At 38.6% G+C, this 21,730-nt stretch overlaps 1 protein-coding gene across 5 annotated transcripts in view; it reads left to right on the top strand.

The window, feature by feature from the left end:
• C4H4orf50 (chromosome 4 C4orf50 homolog) overlaps window positions 1–21,730 on the top strand; it is a 79,399-nt gene that overhangs the window by 40,118 nt on the left and 17,551 nt on the right. For 4 of the 5 annotated variants that reach the window (XR_004751031.1, XR_004751033.1, XR_004751032.1 and 1 more), the window contains one exon: window positions 7,904–7,990. The exons of the other annotated variant lie outside the window; for it this stretch is intronic. The gene's annotated coding sequence lies outside the window, so the exon portion shown is untranslated. The remainder of the gene's footprint in view (window positions 1–7,903; window positions 7,991–21,730) is intronic. 5 annotated transcript variants of the gene reach the window in all.

Here is a 21,730-nt window from a genome sequence, read left to right as displayed (position 1 = left end):
TTTTTTTTTTTTTTTTTTTTTTTTTTTTTTTTTTTTTTTGGTGGGCAGTCGACAGTTAATAATAAATGGAGATATTTTATTTTCTGCCTAGCCACTGCAGCTTGGTCATGGTGCAGAACACAGAGCAGAGCAAAGGGGAATTTCAGCAGAGGATTCCTTGGAGCTCCTTTGGGTTGGACTCGTACTAGCCGTATTTGGGCAAGAGAAGCTTTGAACACTGTGGCCTCTCAGCATATGGCTGTCTGGCAAAGCCTTCTTGGAACAGGGAGCTCCTGGAGCACATTGTCATTTTTCAGAAACAGCTCCAGGGCTGAAAGTTGTGAGCAATTCTTCTATACTCTTGGTGAAAGCTGCAGCTAGGAAGGGAGAATGTGGCTGTCTGATGTTACCTTCCCTTGCCCCCACCATCTGCTGGGAGCTGCCTCTCTGCTTCCCCATCTGTGGGCAGGGGATTCCATCTCTCAGCAGCCACATCTTTGTTTCCAGCTGGCTGCAGACAATCCCTTCTGCTGAGTGGGCTTTAGAATCTAGGGGTGAGGCTGCCTTTGGCAGCAGCTGGGGGCTCTGGTGGTTTATGACTGTGATTGGAGTGTGCCTTGGGGGACATGGAGCTGTACCTGTCTCTCAGAGCGGTGGATCTGTGGGAGAACCCCCAGTCCAGCATTTGGCTGCTCTGTAGACAGCAAAGGGTTGAGACCAGGCTTTACAATGACTTTTGGATGTGGACGGCAATTGACTCAGCATTTCCTGGTTGTTTTCAGGTGACGTAACATCTTCACCATGCTACAGGTTTAAGCTCTTTGTTGCCTCTCATTTCATTTCCCTGAAATTTTTTTGTCTTCTGAAAAACGGCAGAACTTGGAAAGGGAAGGGGGTACAGTGTGTCTTCTCCAGAGCAAGGCTAGCCTGTAGTTATGTTACTTCTCTTGAGGTTGAAGAGTTACATGGATATGAATCCCTTTAGCCTTAATGAGGCTGATGAACACAGGTGAATTTCATGTAATCCACTGTATAACTTAAATCAGATTTTTGTCTAAAGGTAAAGCCTCTTGCACAGGTTTTGCATTTTGAGTGAAATGGTTCCTACTCATTTGCTTTTCTGCAAAGACTTTATCACAGAGATGCCTCACAATGAACCCCAAACAAGTTTAGGACAGCTCAGCCAACACTGAGGACCTTCATAGCAGCGAATGTTAGATAGCTGTCTCTGAAGCGGGAAACCTGCTATCATCTGTTTAGGAACTAAGCTTGAATTCTGCATGATTCATGATCTAGGGATTCCCAGTGTACTTACCAAGTGTAAGTCTGACTTAGTCTCCTGGGGCCTCTAATAGTCCTGAACAAAAATCAGCACTTGGTCTGCAGGACAGGATTCATCTCACCATAATGTATATGCAAAACAGGGATTATGATCCATACTCTAGAGCTGTCTTTTCAACACACTGAATATAAAACTGAACAGAGGAGGACTACCTCAGATGTGAGATCTACACTGCGGAAGAATGGGAAGGTGATTCCTACCCAAAGTACTTCAGCAGTAAATATGACCAAGGTTATATGTGACTTGCTGTGGTGAGCTGGCAGCACCTTTAAGGACAAGGAGCTGAAATCCTCCTTCTGCATCCTATACAACTGCTCCAAACACTGGTCTAGCCTTCTCATAAGAGATAATTGCCATTAACACTTGGGAACCTTCGCTTTTTTGATGTTCTCTATATTTTTTTAATGTTCAGCCTGAGGACTTTTCCTTTGTACTCATTCCTTGGTTTAACTATGTAGTTTTGTCTTTATTTATAGTCTTCAGCTCTTTTGGATTCAATGTGAGACATTTAGGTAACAGATGACACATATATTAAATAGGAAATAAATTGTGTATTCAGATCTGAGGCCTTATCGACCTGACATAATTTCTCTTGAGGCCACAGGAGATCAGAGACAACATTCATCAAGTGAGGCATTGAGCATATGCCAGGTCTTGTGCTAATACTCATGAGCTTTTACATTAAAAAAAGCTGAATTCACTGTTCTCTGTGAACTCTTTACTTCTGTGTGCCTCCCCTTGAACAGCGTAAAATATAACAATATGGAAGAGAGGGCAACAACTTATAAAAAGTGTGTTCAGATGCATGCATTCAGCCTGGTCTGTGGTGAGTTTTCTTCAGTGGATTAATACCTGCAGTCACTGCTGTTCTGGGAAATCACACAGGCACGTGTTTCCTTTAGAGGGCTTCTGACCTCTTTTGTGTTGTTCTCTTTAATTTCTGTGTCCTAAGTAAGGTAATATTAAAAGAAATCCTTGACTGTATGCTTCCTTGGGAGCTTTAAAGAGTGTAAAGGAGGGAAGAAGTTTCTGCTGCTTCTAAATTAAAAGCAATTGCTCAAACTCCTGCAAGTCTCTGGAAGATGACATATCTGCTAAGAATGACTGCAGCTTCGTGCACTGGCAAACTGGATGCTAGAGAAAGAATAATGTGATTGTCAAGACACATCCTTCAGTTTAATAAACCATTTTTGAAAAATAGGTTCTGCCTCAGTTTAATAGTACTCCTTGGGAAAAAAAAAAAAAATCTAAACTCTAGCATGAAAGTAAACACTCCTTTCTTTTAAAATAAACACACTTTTATTTCTTCTGCAGTGGGTTAAACCTGTTGTAATGGTTTATGAATAAGACAAAAACCTTAGCAGTATTATTAGGATTAACCACCTCTGTTGTGGATAAATGTGATCCTTTTTAAATTTATAAACATGCATATTTGATTTCCTAAACTATATTTTCCCTCAGAAGAGGTTGTCTTGTCTGTAATACTTACTTGTAATGCCCTGTTATACGTCCTACTTTGAATTACTACCTTTGAGCTCCCAGTCAAACAGAGGTTGTAGCAAAATACTCTTTGTGCATCTCACCTAGGTACTGTGGCAGCTTAACATCAGGGGCTGCTTCCTGCTCCAAAACAATTGTTTTGGGACTGATTACCAAGTCACAGTGTTGTACAAAATGTCTGAATCTGCTTGTCAATCTGTTCCTTGGATTATCAGTGGAAAGAACTGTATTTCCATCTGTGTACTTCACAATGGGACCCTGATGCATCAGGATCTCCCCTCCCTTCTGTCCCTTGGCAGAGTTTTTATTACTTCCCCAGTCAGAGTCCCTGGCCTGTTTTCCCTTGACAGAGCTGCCATCATACCCCCAGCCACTGCAAAGCTCACATCCATCCATCGACGCTCTGAATGAGATTAAAACATCACACAGACCTCAGCCCTAGAAGGTGCACTCACACCACGATCAATTTCACCCTCCTGGAGCTGTTCTTGTGATTTCTGAAGCCCCAGGATCCTTGGTATTTTTCAACTACTGCAGCTAACTGTGTTATCTGTTGATGACCACAGCATTAAAAAAAAAAAAAAAAGCAACTTCTAATTTATAAGCCTAGACCTGTGGCGTAAGTTGAACTCAATAATTAACATGAAATAAAAGGTATAGTGTTACATGGCCCAGTTAGATTAGATGCCACAGCTGATAAGTTTTACATCCTCATAAAAGAAGGTACCTATGCTGCTGTGGTTTTTCAGGTTAAAGAAAAAATCATGTTATAATCAAATATATAACCAGAGCATATATATAACTCAATAGGTTAAGAGATAAACATCCATAAGTATAATCAGAAATTTGTGGGAACATATGCTGAAATAAATATGATTTTTTTTGCCACATAAAATGTAATGGAGTTTTTTCAGAGTCATAAGAAGGAATTAGGTATCCAGATTTCATTGCCTTTCCATTGTAGTTGGTAGCTAATTCATCTTAACCCTTTGAAAATATCCCCTAATTTATTAAATTTGATTATGCTTGCTTGTATATATTTATGTAGGGCCAAAAATGAGGATTCTTGGTGATTTTTATATTGTGTGTTTATTCAGTGCAAACTTCCATATGAAATATTTACACATGGGGATGTATAAATAAGAGTTAGTTAAGAACCTCAGGATTGTTTCACTGAGACTTCATAGCATTCACTTTTCTAAAGCTAGGCAAGCAATAGGAGTGTTGAAAAGGCATTTAGTCATGCTGGGTGTGAAGAAGCAGCTGCAGAGTTGAGTGCTCTGCCACAGGAACAATGTAGTCCTCATTCACATGTTGGACTTACGTGGAACCCAGAGATCTTATACGAATGTTCCCATTGCAAAGGTCTCTTTTTTTTCTCCCTCTTTTTGTCTGAAAAGATCAATATCTCATCCAGAAACCCTTCAATATGGAATATTTTGAATGAGCGTATAATAATTAATATTCTCCTGCCTGCATATGAAATATAGGGAAAAGAGTTTTCCTGGTATCGTGAATGATAAGTAGAACAAAGATCATTTGGGAATAAAATGTAGCTGTTTGATCCATTTAATAATTTCCATCTGGATGGCATTTGCTTCTCTCTTTAAAGGGAACAGGAGCTGCCTATTTCTAGGCAATCTGTTCAGTTTCTCTTACAGGAAAGGACAGTTTAGCTATTCCTTCCATATGAGCATACATTATTACATCTAACAAATATGTTGTTCATCTCTCATTTTATCCAGACCCTCTAAGCACTCTTAATCCCTGGGAGGGTTGAGAAGGGGATTGAATTTCCTTTTTATTTTTTATTTTTCCTTTTTTTTTTTTTTTTTCTTTTTCTTTTTTTTTCCTGTCCAGAAATGAATAAGGGAGGGGAAAGATCCACATTACTCTGTATGGACGTGTTACTTAGTTTACTAAAAAGGAATTTTACTTGAGGGATTGGAAAGCAAGATATCTGTAAAGATAACAGTATAATCATTGTCCCTCTTGGCCTGATGATGCTGGAGGAACACGGATCTGCAAGTCTAGCTCCTCGTTATCATGGGATCCAAGTCATGTAATCTCTGTCATAAATTAAGCAAGCTCTATCTCAGGGTTTCCCCTGCTTTAGAACAGTAAAATATCCTAAATGTTAAGAGAATCTCTATAATCATTGTTCTGGCTACCCCATGGGGAAACAAACAAACAAACAAAAAAGGTAAAAAATTAAGAAAATAAAGAAAATATTACAAATAAAAAGCTGGTATTTTAGGACCATGCCTTTTTCATACTCCTCTTGCTAGCGGTCCCTGGATAATGGCTATTCTCTCTGTCTTGGTTTGGTTTGGCTTGCTGGGCTCTTTCAGCAGTGAGTTTTGAGTTTTGGTTTACTATGCCCAGCATCCTGTGAGCACTGCTGCTCTAGGTGTGCCTGGGCAGCTCAGCTGGAAGACAATCTACAGAAATGTCTGAAACTGAAACAGCCTTTTCTTTGCTGCCCCTGACAGCCATTTGCACAATCAGCAAATGTTGCCACCACAGCATCAGATCCATGAGAGCATGGATGGCTTCTAAATGGGCAAATTCAGCATCAGAACTGTAGTTTTAGCAGTAATTTCTCCTTAACGTTTTGCAACTGGAATGGTTCTTAATGTTTATATTTATCAAACAATGTAAATGTATCTCTGGCTTGCAAATAGTTGTGTGCTCTATAGAAGTCTGTGAAGGGTAGTATAACTCCAGACTCAGTGGAGGTTTATACTGATTCAGGTGAAATTCAGCTCAGGCCTGGTTCTTGGGTGATTTCAGTGCACTGGCAATTATACACCTTATCTATGAGTCACCAGTTTTGGATTTGAATGCTTATTTCTTTTTCCATTGTGCTTGCTAGCTGTTGGCTAGGTTCAGACTGGACACAAGTAACCTGAGAGGGGGCAAGACCTGACTGCTTACTTGTGGGTTTAAAGTGAATCCAGGCCATAACACTTGGATGTGCAATCCAGACAAGGAAGATTCCTAATTTCCTAATTTATTTATTTATTTATTTTTTCCTTGTCCTGACTTTTAGCCATCTGCACCAATGAACAGAGCCATGACATGGGCAACCAGGAGAAAGGCTCTCACCTTTTGCACCTCCTGCTTGGGAAGGGGGCACCAGAACTCACCTTCCTGATCCTTCAACAGGAGTTTTCTCAGTACTTTGATAAGTTTTGAACAGCCCTGTGGCTGGAAATACAGGAGTAAGCTTTAATTCCAGGCTGGCCTGGGTGGTTATCTCCTTCAGGAGTGCTCCTGAACTCTCATTCAGGAGATGGTGGTCATGTTTCTGGTGACATGGAGCCTCAATATTCATGAAGTCCACAAACCACAGTGAAAAATATTAAGGATATTGGCCGAGTTGGCTAACGATGTTTCTTTCATACGTCAATTTTAAGATGCCAATGTCATATTAGGCTATTTTTTTAAAAAGGTGAAATGAAAGGAAGATGTGTGGAGTCTCCTTTCTGTTCCCCAGAGATTCACAAAATCCTGGCTGAGCCAGTCAATGCACACACATCTTTCATGTGAAATACAGTCCCATCATGCTGGAGACCTTTGTTCCTCCATAGCATACAGCCGGGATTAGAGATCTTCAGGTGAGCTGGCTCAGACTTGGTAAATAAAATGAGACAGCAAAATACGTTGTGTGTTTGGGGCTGGGGAAGCACATGTGTGCAGCTGCGTGGAGCCTGGTGCTGATGGGCTTCTTGGGGTGGGCAGAGGAAACGGGTTAAAGTGAAAGAGATGCTGTCTATGCAGGAATTTGCATTCATTTTATTTACTCACCTGGCTATTGAGGAAACTCTGTGACAAAGAACATATGTATTCAGCTGATGGCCTTTTTATAAGACTAGCTATGACAAATACAGTACTTTATTTTCCACACAGAGAACTGATGTTTGTTACTATTGCGTCACTTCAGTTACAGCCAGGGATTTTCTTCTCCTTCTCTGGAAATAGCTTTAAATGAGAGAGAAGTAGTATCTGGTTTGCTAGCACAAATTAAATAGCCAGCTGAGTTTTGCTTCCTTAGCCAAAGCTGTTACAGCTCTCTTTTTACTCTAAGATTTTATCCAGATAGATCATTGCCATTTCCTTGCTGGTGCTGTGTGGCAGATTGATCTGGCTAATATCTACATCCTTCATAAACTATTAAGGAAGGCAGCATCACTGAGAGTTTATTTTATGCCTTGAAGCCTTTTTCAGACCATTTTGTTACAAGATGACATCTGCTACTGCTGACAAAAAGGGCTTTGTGCTTGCTGCTGCTGCTACAGGTCATGGCAGTGCAGGGATGTGTGAGCTGTGCCTGTGTGGTACCCCCACGTGTGCCGACACCGTGCTCCGGATATCCAACGAACAACCAAGCTACAGCACTCAGATTATTAGGGCAGTTGTTTTAGGAATAATTTCTTAAAATGTATTCTTGCTTGAGAGGTCACATCCTCTTGTATGCTGTAGGCATATACTAGGTCATACCTTAGGAAGTTGAATAGTCAAAGTTTTATGTTTTTTCTCAGGTGAATCCAGATACCTAGGGTAAAATACCAGGACAGACTGATGGTTTCCAAGGCTTTAATCATTCACAGTTCAAGGACTTCTTGAAGCAGTGGTGGTTTCTATTAATTTAATGAACCTTGGTAGTGTTCTCTTCCCTTAGGTTATCAGGTCTCTCTGAACCCCTGTAAGCTTTCTGCATGTTGCTCTATACCCTGGCAGGATGCTCACCACTGTGTTGCATGTTAAGAACTACTTTGTTAGCAACCTGTTACTAACAGCTTCATTAGTGCACCCTGGCTCTTGTTACTCCTGGTTTCCCTCTCCACTTCGATGCACTTTTACCCAAGAATCTGTCTTCATTGTAGAGCATAAAGTTTAAAGAGGAATCTTTCTAGCAAACAGCAGCATTGCTTACATTGCTTTTGGACTCAGATTTCCAAAGCCATCTCAGGCCATATATAACTTAAACAATTTTGAAAACTCCTAAAAACTTTCATCTCCAATATGGCAGGCTTTAATGTAAATGACCACTTAGTGTTTTTTTTCTTTCTCTTTTAGGTAAGAAAAAGTACTCACTGGGCACAGACAGAACTTTTGGAGCTATGACTGATATTGCAAGCTGAGTTCCTTATCAGACCTTGTAAGGTAAATAAGACAATGATAGGTAATGGGGTAGGTGGACTAAATTAGGAAACAAGGGGGTACCATTTCTTTTCTATTCCATGTAAGTGCTTCCATTGGAAACATTTGATATTTATCATGGCTCTCTCTCCTCTGTACAGAGAATTTTTGTGCTCTGGAAATCCTCAGCCTCACAAATTATTGTCTCAGGTTAATAGAGGCAATGTACAAAGTAGATTGTGGTGTTATATAAAAATAGCAGATAATAGCAGATATTCTTATCTTCTTTTCAGCTCTTTAACACTGTGTATGCACAACTAACATCTTTGTGATTCCTCTTTCTCTTTTTTTAGTTGCTGTCAGTTCTGATGTGAACTTTTAAAGCCAAAGTCTTTATATGACTTAAGACCTATTTCTAGGCCAAATATTCGTTCTGCTGTTGAATATTAAGGAAGGCAGTGGGCCTTTTCTGGTTTAAGTGTTTTTCTCAGATGCCTGCCCTGAGAATTTAGCAGCTTTTTTTCCTTTTTTTTTTTTTGTTTCAGATTTTTTTTTCTCAGCTTTGCTATTACACTTGCTTTTTTCATTCACTATTTTGTCTGTTGAAGTCCCCATTCTTAAAGTAATCCTACTACCATGTGTGTTTCCACATTTGATGGAAAGTATTAGACTGTAGTTAATGCAGAAGATAGCGACTGAGATGAAAAACTGTTTAAGTTCTGCTAACCTTCAAAGTATAGAGATAATGTGGAAAATCACAGTATTGATGGGGAAGTATTGATACTAGAAAGATATGCCCATATTGAATCAAAGCATTTAAAGCAAATGCTGAAATTATATTGAAACCTCAAGGCTGAACTGGCCAGAAGGTTGAAAATTGAGTTAATTGTAAGGACTCACATGAAATGTACTGAACTGATGAACCAATGAGAATTGTATTCTTGCTGTATGGTTTTTGTTTTTTCTCCAGGGATCACTTTGCCAGTTGGTTTGGTCTGCTTTATTAAAACAGTGGCGAAAGGCAGCCTGACAGTTGGTTCAGAGAGACCTGTAAATGATGCCTAATGATGTTGCAATATGACTTTAATTGCAGGATACAGGATAATACAGGTTTAACATAAACAAACATTTAATGTCTCATCCCCAAAGATTTTTAATAATTTTTAGTTGTCATACTACTTTTTAGGTATATTTTAATTTAGGTACAGAAAACCCTGTTGATTTTAGAAGTGTTAATTTTCACATAGAGCACATCGATCTTGAACCACTCGATAAAATCAATGTAACCATTTCTGATGACAAACACAGATTTGACATTTTTTGCACAACGGTCAATGACATCTAATCTATCATGTTGTCTTACAAAAAGGAAGAAAAAAAAAGCCAGCAAACTAAGTAGAAGTATATGCAATCAAGATGGTTCTGAAATCTGAAATATTTAAGAATGCTCATCAGATTATGACAGTATTTTTAGCTGAAATACCAAATTTAATTATATTTCCTATTCACAGAAGAAGATTTCTATCTCCTCATTGGTTTTAGTCCAACACTTGGACTTAGACAGGATTTTAACAGGTTGTACACTGTTGTTCAGTCTTCCAATTTGAATAAACTATTTACCTTCCTTTCAAGAACTATGTAATGCTTGCTTTCATCGTGTTCAAGATGCTTGCACTCTTAGACCTTTCCCACCTTTCACCATGCTTTTAAAATAGAGCAGTTTTATTTTTTACTGAGGTACAAAAAGATTAAGTGTAAGTCCAAGGTCCTGCATAGTCTGTAGCAAACCAGGGTACCAAAGTCTGGTCTAAATCCAAAGGCAGTGCAGTAACCACTGGATCATCTTATGTCAGGAAGGAAGAGTTGAGAAATGAAGTTTTACCCAACATGTATAAAAGTATTAAAAGCTGACATAATATTAATAGGAAATTGGTTTTATTTATATTAAATAGATTTAATTCTTGTGAAAAGCGCTAGATGGTTTACCTGGAAGAAAAGGAAAATCTATGTTCATTAATAGATACAATAATTTATTTTTATATAGCTATTGAAAACCTGTGTAGGCTTGAAAGAGATACTTTTATACAGAATGAGGGTTTGTAGTCCATATTTTGATTGTTTTATTGCATTGCTATTAATGGGGGACATACACTATTTGATTCATTATGAGAGAATATTTCTTTCCAACCAACTACTCCATCTTCCCCTATCCCAGTTCAGTGACTCTCCTAGCTTTCACATTAAGTTCAGTGTTTCCTCAGGTCTGTCCCATCATGCAGCTTCCCCATTTCACTTCCTCCAGAGATCCTACAACACTGTTAGCCATTTCTCATATCTCCTGACAACTGGTTAGGTACTTGCTGAAGCTCACTTGTATCTCTTGTTAACCAGCATATATGTGCTGACTGATTCGGGATCACTTCTTATGAAAAAAGAGACTCCTTTCCAATTAACTGCTGAAAGTGTGTTCTCTATAATCAATATATAAATTTAGTACATTGTCTTCTTTATACTACTTTGGTATAAAAGCAATATTAAAGGTACACAATCACCTGCCACTGTGATCTGTAATTTGAAATGATGTACTCTTTTCAGTTCTTCCACATCTTCCTATGCATAATTAATTTAAATATATGCCTTTGCTGCTTTTCCATTTCTCTATACATAGTCCCAATGAGTGTAACATTGCTACTTCTAGTCCTTCTGTCATTTGGATTTATGCACATATTATCTGAAATGGCTTAGGAACTTTTAAAGGGATGTTGTTTCCATCTTCTAATCAAGGGCGTGATCCTGCCTTATTAAAAACGTAGTAGGACTGTTTTATTTACTAAGAGCAGCTTGCATAATAACACAATACCATCCATAACTTGTGGTTTAAGACAGATCTGTATATATATGTATATATATATGCATTCAGCAACAGCTCTTTAGGCTGTTTAAATTGTTCTTTGTGTTTCATCATATTACAACAGTGGCTGAAGAGTTATTACTGCTCATGGTTACCATATGTCTGTATCTGTGTGGGTTTTTTTTTTGGTCAGCATTTATAGTATAGTACTCAGGAGTTTTTTTTTTGCAAACAGAAATTAGAGTTTCATGACTGAAGCCTTTGCTCAGCATTACCCTAAGAGCTGATTCTTTGAGCAGTCCCCTCTAAATCCATTGCTTCCTGAGGATTAAGTTGCACCTTGCTGTGTGAAGCTGAAATTGAATCCAAAATAACCCAAGCTGAGTTGAATGGATTCTACATATGGACACCAACTTAAAAGAAAATTTGAATACATCAGTGAAGCTCCAAGCAGAGGGTGGCTGGCAGGAACTTGTGCCACCTCACCTATGCAGGAAGCGTTGGGTCAGGTCAGAGGCATTCCTATGGTTTTCTGTAATGCAGGGCACAGGGAAACCTAGCTAGCAGCTTCCTGAAAGACTGGAAATGTGTCTCGTGCTTGAAAACAGAATGAGAGTATCCTGAATGTCAAAGGTGTTTAATTATTTAAAGATGTTTAAACAGGTCTGTTACCTAAATATGCATATGTGGAGAAGGGGATGGAGGGTAATGACTACTGGATTTAGCCTAATATAGTTAGCCTGGGCTCTAAGTTGTTAAATATATATTACTCTCTCTGGTTGCCTTTTTGCATTCATTGGTGGGTGTGAAACAGAAGATCGGTCTGGAACCAGACATGAGAAATCTTTACTAGGACAATTTCTAGTCACCCATTTGAATACTGTACCTATACTATGGTCAGAGAGGTTTTTAATATTGTTTGTTTCTAAGTCTGACAGAAAGTCTATTTGCCGCTTGAGTCCATTTAATCAAATCATGATAAAGTAGATGCTATAAAACACTTTAATATCCACCGAAGACTTCATGACCACCAAAGACAATATCTATCCTATATTAAATCACTTAAGCAAGTTGTGTTTTGCATACCTATTCTTATTTTGTGCATGTTTATACACAGATGAGGAATTGTGTAAGTCTGCTATGGATTCAGCAAGTACCAAAGTAACCCAAGTCTTTGTTGAACAGCATCATCTATTCTATCAATATTTAATGTGGAGGAACCATTGAACTGCATAATTTGATATAGATGGGTGTGCTGCTCCTTGAAAACCTCTAAAGCTGTCATTCTTTTTTCACATTTTAGAAGCGATGTAGGAGAATAAACACCAAATGCTGTGTTCTGATAAAAAAAGCATGAAGCAAGATAATAGTGCTTTGTATTGAACACACATGTTCCTGGCAGTTTTTCTGCAAGTCTCTTGGGAGCTCATCAGGGCCCCTTAGCCAGTTGGTTGCTCAGGGGCTTCCTGGCACTCTGAGGTTGGTTCCCAGGACACAACACATGACATGGGATGGCCCTTCTTAGATGCATTTGGCTTCTCCTGGGATTTGTGGTTCTCCCTGCAGTGAGCACTGAGCAGACACCCAGTCGGTCTCTGTAAGCAGTGGGGTCAGATTGCTCTTGGCAGAGTTACTGCTGGTTAGCTTTTTCCATGCCTGTTGTTAGATCCAAATGCTGACACATCCTCTGAGTCTGTTATGGCAGCTCTTTAATGCCATTATTTGCAGTTAAAGATAAAGTGCACTGAGGTTAGGTTTATTTCTCTGAGCCTAGAAATGTTCACCCTGAATGCTATTCCAAACAAATGCTGTGAAATCACCACCCATGCCTGTATGTCCTTTTCCCCAGATGGCTTAATTGCCTCTTGTTATTTGATTCTGTCCGTGGTCTAAATCGCATAGCCCATTTGACCTCTTGTTTCTCATGTCAATACCTTGCATCTGTTCATAGAAATTCAGTAGCATAGCTTCTCTCACTGCTCATACTGGTTCCTTTCTCTGTCTTCCTACCTACACGTCAACTGTTTGTGCAGGTGATAAAAATATGATAAAGACAACGGAAATGCCATAAACAATATGGCCACATGATAAATTAGTTTAATTTGCCCATTTGGCCCACCTGATCTCTGCTCCTGGGAACTCTTCAGCACACCGTGCCACTGAGCTAACAGCTGCCATTAAAAATACATCAGGCAAGATATATTTTTTTCCTATTTCTCATGAAATTCTCACAGATTCAAACCACTCCATTGTGGGTCCTATGAAGGGGGTAAGATTTTCTCAGGTGCCATTAAACATAAGCATTTTTGTGTCAAGCATAATTGTTAAAGTCCAGAATATTATTGCATTCTCTCCCACAGGAAAGGGAGAATATTTTTTTCAGCGTGATTTAACACTTCCAGTTCCCTAAAAAAATGGGATAATCAGCTTGAAACCATACAAATTTTCCATGAAGGAATTAATTTGATTTTTAAACAATTTTATGACCTTTGTGAGCTCTTCAATTAGTAAGAACTTACTCCTGAAGAGTTAAAGAATTACTTTTCAATTGGTAAGAATTTAAGAAGATCTGCATTACTCACAAGCAGTCTGATGCTTCTGTGTAAACTAACTCTTCAAGAATAAAATAAAATTCTGTGATATTTCTCCTCTGTATTTCATTTAATGTACCCCATATTACATATCTATATTACATACCACACTAAGAATTGCAAGCTCTGCTGCTGCAATGAGGTAAAAGTCCTTTCAAATCAAAGGAGAAGTACTTATTTACTCCACCAAAAAACAGTTTTAGTATTTTAGCAGAAAATGCTGCCTAGTGAGTAGTATTGCTAAAAAGGCTGTAGGAAACTAACTCACTTTGCAATTAATATTTTTTCCCTTTGCAGATTGTCTTTAAAAAAAATCACAGTCTTTGTGTAACGCTTTAAATCAGTGTTCAAACTGCTGGTGTCTCTGGCTTGGTTTCTGAGAAATTGAGTGCTCGGTGCAGTTGTAGGAGAAAAGTCCCATGGTCTGAAGCTCAGTCTTGGTCTGCAAAGCAACAACCTGTAGCCAGCTCCTGTAAGGTAGCAGCAAGTAGGGTTGTACTTCCATATGAATGTTAATGCTGATATTTATCCTTTGAGATCTCTGTGTGCATCCATGTTATTGTCATTCTTGCAAAAGTATCTTTAACTCAAACATATGCATGTTCTACTAAGGAGACTTTTTTTTTTTTTTTTAACTAGAGCATCTGTTTGTGATTCCTGATTAGATATCATGTATCTGATGAACAATGCTTCAGTGTCTCATTAAAGGAGAGATCCAAGTGACAGCAGATGGATGGAGTTGGAGCTGGGATTAATTGTAAGGAAAGTTGATGGCTTTTGGTTTCAGTCTGAAGAATCAAACCTCCTTCCATGGTTAACATGAAAATATCTGGATCTGATAGAGATTGATAAGGAGATTACCAGAACAGGAAGGTAAAAAGCAGCCTCAAGTGACCTGATTAAGACGTGTTTTTATTCACTGTAACGTGGACTGGTTATTAGTAATGTCACGATAAAGAGGACTCATCCATGGAAAAGTTTGCCTTGAGATTTTAAAATGTATTTTAATATGTATTGTGGGTGAGAACTACAGCATGCTCAAATTTTCAGGATATTCTGAAGTTTTGTTAAGTAATCTATGCCTTCTCTTACTGAAGAAAGTAACAGGCAGGAAGATGTATATTGGCGAAGAGCGGAAAAAAATATTGGCTAGGCAGAGTGTCTCTGGTAAACAGGTTTTAGTCAGGTCCTTCCACAGTAACCCAAATGTCTTGGAAAGTTAGGTTTCTGCAGCACATGAAGCAAAAGAGTAAGATCAGATTTCCTTGACAAGAATCCCTAGTCTGTAAAATGTGACATCTGAGTTTGACTTTGGGTTTTGCTGCAAAATTGTTACAAAGCTCTGGCTACTCAGAGACCTGAACAATTCTGCATAATACACATCCCGGAATGCAAATGGAAATAATAAATACTGCTGTTGCATGCCCTGCATGAACAGGCTGACATCAGGACATCAGTTAGGCAATTATATTTGTTTATTTTAATGTTTTTATTGGTTTGGTTTCTGAAATGCTCTGAAGTGTTTTTGAAAAGCCACCTCTAGTCAACCCTTCAGCGGGGAGCTGTGGCAAGTCCCTTCAACTTGAAAGAATATTTATGTTAACTTTTATATATGAATAGATATTTAGATCTAAAGGTGATTTTTATGCAGGTCAGAAGGGCTTAGTGCTCAGGCATGGGCATCCTTTGTACTGTTCCCTTCTTGCTGTTGCCTTCAGAGAGGCAACCCTCCCATTTGTTACTCATGGACATGCTTCCCATGTTGAATGTCTGTGCTCTGTGTGTCCAGGCTGTGCGGTGTGTCACCACAGAAGTGAAATCGGTCAGTCTGTTGGCTTATAAATGCAACACAATTTTACCTATTTGAAACACATCCTTGTTTGCTTCTGGATTTTTTGTTTTTACCTTTGAAATCAAAACGTGAAAACCATCTATCTCACAAAACAGAATTAGTCTTGGTGACAAATCTGACAAAATAAAATAAGACAATTTCAATCCAGACAAATAAAGAGAGGGATTCCTTCCTTTTTCATGACATATTCCAGTTGAGGCAAGATAGTTTTACCCACTTACATGAGAATCCAGTGATTCTTGTGCTATACCCTAGATTAGTTTGTTAGTTTTAAGTTTATTTTTAATAATGCTTGTAAAGCTTTAAGAAAAGCTCTTCACACAAGACTTTTAAAGTTTCTGATTAATTGAATAGCTTATTCAACAGAAGCAGATATAAGATTAAAAAATATTTTAAGACCCTCTCCAGCTGCTAATGGCTTTCAGTACATGGACAAGACTAAAGCTATTCCCAAATCAAGCCTGCTCAAACTTGTATGGTATGAATATTAGGCCCTTAACACTAGCCTTCTGCTCTGTCTGCTCCTATTGCACTTCATTACTAGCTAAAGTAGACCTAAACATGACTTAGATATGTGAGAATTTTGCTGGGTTTTAGATGTTTTTGTAAAGCACCAGAGGCACTGCAAACATATCAGTAGACATGCTCTGTGACAGCAAACTAATTTTCAATGCTCTGTACCAAAATGTTAAAAATTTGACTAAATAAAAATATTTCTACTTGCTGCTAAATATGTTTCACAAAATAGGAAATGCCTTTAAAAGCAGGTATGTGCTGAAAACAAAGAAGCAACAATAACAAAGCACTGAACCAACAACTACAAAAACACATCCAAAAAAAAATATTTTAAAACCACATACTTTTCAACCAGCTGCTAACCTATGGTGTTTGTTCTTATAATGATACAGTCTCAAAAAACGATGGTACTTTGGAACTGAAAAGATATTTGCTGTTAACAGTATATTAAATACTTACTTGAATGCTCTTAGTAGCAATAAAATAGCTCCTATTAAAGTCAAAAGTAAATTATAGTTCACTACAATTAGCCGGGACCAAAGCTTGAATGAATACAAACAATTTCCTTCTTGCTCATGGTGCTATTCATAAAGCATTCAATTCTTATCCTTTACATCTAAGTAGAGCCTCCTTAGAGACATGCAATTTTGGTTCAACATCAGGAGTATGCTGCATTATCTGTGCTTGCAAAAGCACTTTAATCTGGAGGTGACAAACGGGAAAGATTAATGGCTTCAATTTGGACACATGCAGCCAAGTACCACATTGATTCTTTAGCAAAGGCAGAACAGACATGATTGCTTGGGACTTAGGAAAGAAAATATTGACTTGGGTCATAATCTTAAAATGCATTCTTATATAGCTTAAAATATCACCATAGAGATGGGAATACTCTATGTACACCCTAGCACCGTATCAGCGAACCTGCTTAAACGTGTGTTTAAAGATATAAAGACAGTTTGGGAACTTCAGTAGAAAAAGATACATAATTAAACATTATAGATAATCTGAGGGCTTAAGCAGGTGTTTAAAAATTGGAGTAGTTATTATATCCTTGTTTTTACAAGGGGACAATTAAGACACAGAGTGGCCAAGCATTTCCCAAGAAGACTGTGGAGGAGAAAGAAGCCTATGCAATTTTCTTGGGTCTGAGTGTCTGAAGCGTGAAAGTGACCTACAAAGTCACCCTTAAAAGTTTCTGCACCACTGCAGGCAGTGTCTTAGCATTACTACTTGTCAACACAAATGTTGGTGTAATGGGAAAAGATGGAGTCATTGTACTAATAGGGATAGATATTTTAGGCTCTCCTAGGCTAATTTTATTAAAGAACGTCACTAAAACTTTTAACACAATAATAATTTATAAAGGGTTCAGGCAATACTTTGTTGCATCTGTGGATATTTTTGCTTGTCTGTATGTTGTTTTTAAAGACTGACTTTTTTCTACAGAAGATGAGAGATGGGCTGGTATTCAAAGGAGGGTTGCAGAAATGATGTTGATACACTTTAATTGCTAGCCAGAGTGCTGTCTTATTTAATGAAACCTTTTCTGAAGCCAATTAAAATAAAAGGCTTAGAACACAGGAGGGGGCAAAGGGGTGAAGAGAACAGATGTACAGTCATATCAGCTGGAGAGATGTAATGTTCACTTTCAAAAGCAGGAGGGAATGCAATGGTGATTGGCCCCCAAAATCTATTCTCATTCTCTTTTACACTAGGAGCCCAGAAAGATTTTTCTTGTTGATTGATATCTATTGCAAAAAGTGTGGTCTAAGACTTTATGAAGATTAACTTGTGACATGTGAGACCACAACCAAGAAAACCTAAGCAGCATCCAGACCCCTGTGATAGTGCGACATACTCAGCGCTTTTAAAAAGCAGGCCATTTAAATATAGCTAGTGAGCTAAGGAAGGCAAGTTTTAAAAATCTTAGCTAAAAGCCTTAAAATATCAAAGAGAAATAAGTCTGAATGTTACAAGTGTGAAGGTAGACATATGGCGTGATGGTTTTTGGGTTGCTGTCAATTATGCAAGTTAATTGGAATTAAGTAAAACTCTCTTAATATTGGGGAAGTGATTGGAGGGAGCCAGTTTAACTGTTTCTCTCTCCTCCCTGCTGCCCCAGTCTTAAATAAAAAATGGTGAGTATATTGGTAAATGTCTGTGCACTAACAATGGTGAATTTTTCACTGCGCTTGTGAGGACCTATCCTTCACATACTGTCTACAAATGGCAATAGAAGTAATTAAAAATAAAAATAAAAATACAGGAGATACCCAAGTTCTTTGTTAGCTAAATCTCCTACAGTGAGAAATCAAACAAAGCTAAAAACCAATCAACTAAGCAAAAGTGCCCCCAGCTGTCCTTTGGATGACAGAGTTATTCAGTCCAAGAATCCCTTAAGTTGCTGTCTTCTTTATGAGACTCCAAGGACAAAAATACTTTGGCATTTTGTGTGAAGACTGTAGTGATGGAAGATTCTTTTACTGGATTTAGTTCATCCCCATCAGTTTCTCCACTGATACTGATGTGGGGTTTCTTTAGTCTTTTTTTTTTTTTCCTTATAGTGTATGGCTTTCAGGCACAGCATTTTGAAGCTCAATTTCTCTCCTTCCTGAAAATAGAAAAATAATCCTGTTGCGTTTGGGAGAAGGAGTTGGCTCAGAGAAGAATTATATTACCATGACATATATAAAAAAAATAAAATAAAAAAGGAACTTGCCTGAGAGAGAACAATGAATATTTATTTACTGTCTTGTGAAGAAAGAATTTCATGTCTATATGGAAGGTTGCCATATGACTTATATGCTATTTAAATCTCACTTGAAGCCCTGATCTGAATGAGAATTTCTTGCCTATCGTGAACCTGAAGCAGTTAAAAGGCAGATAAGGTTACCCACACCTTTTCGATCTACGATGATGTGTGCACACACAAGCAATTTGTGCAGTAGTAATGAAGGAAATGTAGACTAAAACTATGCATGCTGCCTGTCATTCTCGTAGTAGGTGATCATGGTAATGACACTCCAGCAAAAGGAAAGAAAAAAATTGCTGCTGTTCCCCACTATCTCCCTCCACAGCACATTTCCTTCATATGATGTTGATCCTGGTTGTGTGAATAACATTCATCTGGTCCTGCATCCAGGAGCAATGTCTCCTTTTGTCTGCTGAGGTACTATCAAGAAAATTTTTAATGTTTGTTTTGATGAACTTGTAGTAGACTGCTGGCAAGCATCTAGTTGAATGAAAGTTAGTGACCTCCTAAGAACCAGTTAAATACAGGAAAATAAAAAGCAAATTGAAGGAAAATATGATCTCTGTGCTTGATGTTCCCTAAACTGGCTAGCTAGTTATGAATTTGCTTATTTTAAATATTGTGGAAACATATATAATCTTCAAATCTAGTTATGAACTCTGGTTTCTAACAAGATGCTATTAATTTGGCCAGCCATACTCTGAAATGTACTTTAGTCTTTGGACTTTTTGAAGTAGCTTAACTCCTTGCTAAACTGAAAATAGAAAAGAAACAACAAGCTTAAATGATGTTTTCTTAAGGTATTGTATCATGTGCTGTAGTGTAACATTTAAAGATAAATGTATTTCAAAAAGGAGATGGAAAGGGATAAATATAACATAATGAGTAGAGCATATATGAATTTCATAGACCATTAATCTTTAACGTTTCCTATTCAAGGCTGAAAATGCATTAATTCAGCTATCAGCTCTTCCCTGCTATCCTGACTATGCAGGTCATACAGAGGTTGCTATAGTAACCTTGCATTACCAATGTAAAGACACTAAAGGATCTGGCTATCTATATGAATAAAGTAATTGAGAGGGTTTTGCAACCAGCACCCTCATTAATGTAATGCATAGGCCCTTCAAGACAGCATTCAGTCCCACATGGATTAGGTCCTTCACTTGTGGAGTATGAAAAAAACTGGCACTTGAAGCCAAATTTGTGTGGAACAGGTCAGTAATCACAAAGGTGTCATTCCCTGGGAAAGCTCTTACGTGATGTTATGTGAGCTTCATTGCTGCAGTCTGCAACCACACCATCAAGACAGTCCCGGTTACTGATCCCATGTGTGAACATTCCCCTGGATAGCAGATGTTTGGATATTTCCAGCATGAGAAAAGGTTGTTTCTGTGAAGCTGAGGTAAATTCATGGTGCTGAATGAAATTGTTGAAGCACATGACTTTGTGCTAGAGTAGGGACAAGGCAACTTCATCTTTCAGGAGAAAAATGCTAGATTACACCGTGGTTAGATAACAGGTGTGGTTTCATGCTGGTGTATCATGGGGACCTGTACTGATGACAAAGCGATGAGAAGTGGTACTAGGGAAGAAGCAGTAGATTTCTGAATCGGATTTGCCTGTGTGTTGAAGATTTCTGAGTTATGCCCCAGATGAAACTTTGTAGTATTTGGGTACGCAGAGGACCCACATGCATCCTCTAGGGGGAAAAAAAATCTAAATTATGTAGCTTTTCCTGTAGTGAGAAAGCTTACTTTTGTAGGAGTTGCTTTCTTTTACTGGGCCTCCTAGTTCTCAGGAACTTGGGGGAACTTTGAGGCTTTTCCCCTAAGTTGGTTTTAGTTAAATATGGCCTCTGGGTTCAAAAGTGATGGAGGGAGGCAGGTACAGAGCGGCACAGTAGTGGTGAATAATCTGTTTCCATTGGAAACCAATCTAAAAATATGCATGTAGCCACAGCTCAACTGTGCTACTACTTGAAGCTTCTGCTAAGCCTGTGAAACAGCCCTAGAGTCTGAGCCAGTGAAAAAAAAAAGAGTTAAAGTTGTAGTTTCTCGTGAGCCTTCATTTGGCCTGCAGTCCTACAAATGAAACCTCTCATTGCTTGAGAAGGGTCCCAGCAATTTTCCTTTTTGTCTGGCCCTGAAAAGCCAGATCAGTTTTTTGACTTGCTTTGTTAAGACTGTCAGCCCGCGCCCCAAGCAGGGCTAGCAGTGCCTGACAGCTTTCTGCAGGAGAAATAAGGGAAGGAAGATTCTTGCATCAGCAATTCAATTTGCATTGCTTTCCCCCTCTCCTTCCCAGCACAAAGGTGGTTTTGTTCATGCTCAAGAGTCAACAAAAATTTTGGCTGTGCAATGAGCTCTCCTCTGGAGAGGAGGGAAGGGGTAGATGATGTGGCTGGTGGCTGCAGGACACAAACTTCTGCATGCCCCCTCCTCTAGGCCACCCAGTGAAGATGGTTTTTGCGTTAGCCAGTTGTCTTGTTTCACACAGTTGTGCAGCAGCTAATGAGGCAACAGTTGCTGGTTTTGCATCCTTGACAGAAGTAATTTTGTGTGGTTGTTAGGTGAATACTTGAAAGAAAAAGGTTCTTTCACCGCATTAGTGGGACACATGGAATGACTGAGTATCTGTTTTGCTCACATTGGCGTTTGTTTTTGTTCAAAACCTTTGGTGCTGTCAGAAATGTGGGAGATGCAGAGCAGTTAATCCTTGCAGCCAACACCCACCCAGGCATACCTAGATAGTCCTTACTTGAGCAGGCTGAATAACATTAAAGTTATTGAAATAAAAATAGAAGTTCTCCCAGTAGTTCCCTTTGGTGTGTAATTTCTGATGATAAAATAGGTTCTGATTCTGCAAAGGTCTTATTCATGTAGGAGTTAATCTAATCACTTTTTTTTTTTTTTTATGTAAGCAAGGATTTGCAGACTCAGAGAATTATCCATGTTATTCTTCTTCCTGTCAGCAATGAAGCAGATATACTGAGTATGTGGGAGTCTCTTGTATCTACTAGTCTCACAAAAAGAGGTCTTGCAAGCAGAGAACTGCTGAGCACATTGCAAGGTTGAGCTTACAGCAGGAAGAAGGCCCATGTACCCAGGCCAGTAAGGCACAAAACTAGCTGGGTAACTGAGCGCCTTGCTCTGTGCTCAAGTCCCTTGGGCAATGGTGGAGGAAGCTGGGAGAAATG

The sequence above is a fragment of the Oxyura jamaicensis genome, chromosome 4, assembly GCF_011077185.1.
Source record: "Oxyura jamaicensis isolate SHBP4307 breed ruddy duck chromosome 4, BPBGC_Ojam_1.0, whole genome shotgun sequence".
In the NCBI taxonomy this organism is placed as follows: Eukaryota; Metazoa; Chordata; class Aves; order Anseriformes; family Anatidae; genus Oxyura; species Oxyura jamaicensis.
Note: the sequence above shows the minus strand (reverse complement) of the source record. Positions and strands in the feature narration are given on the sequence as shown.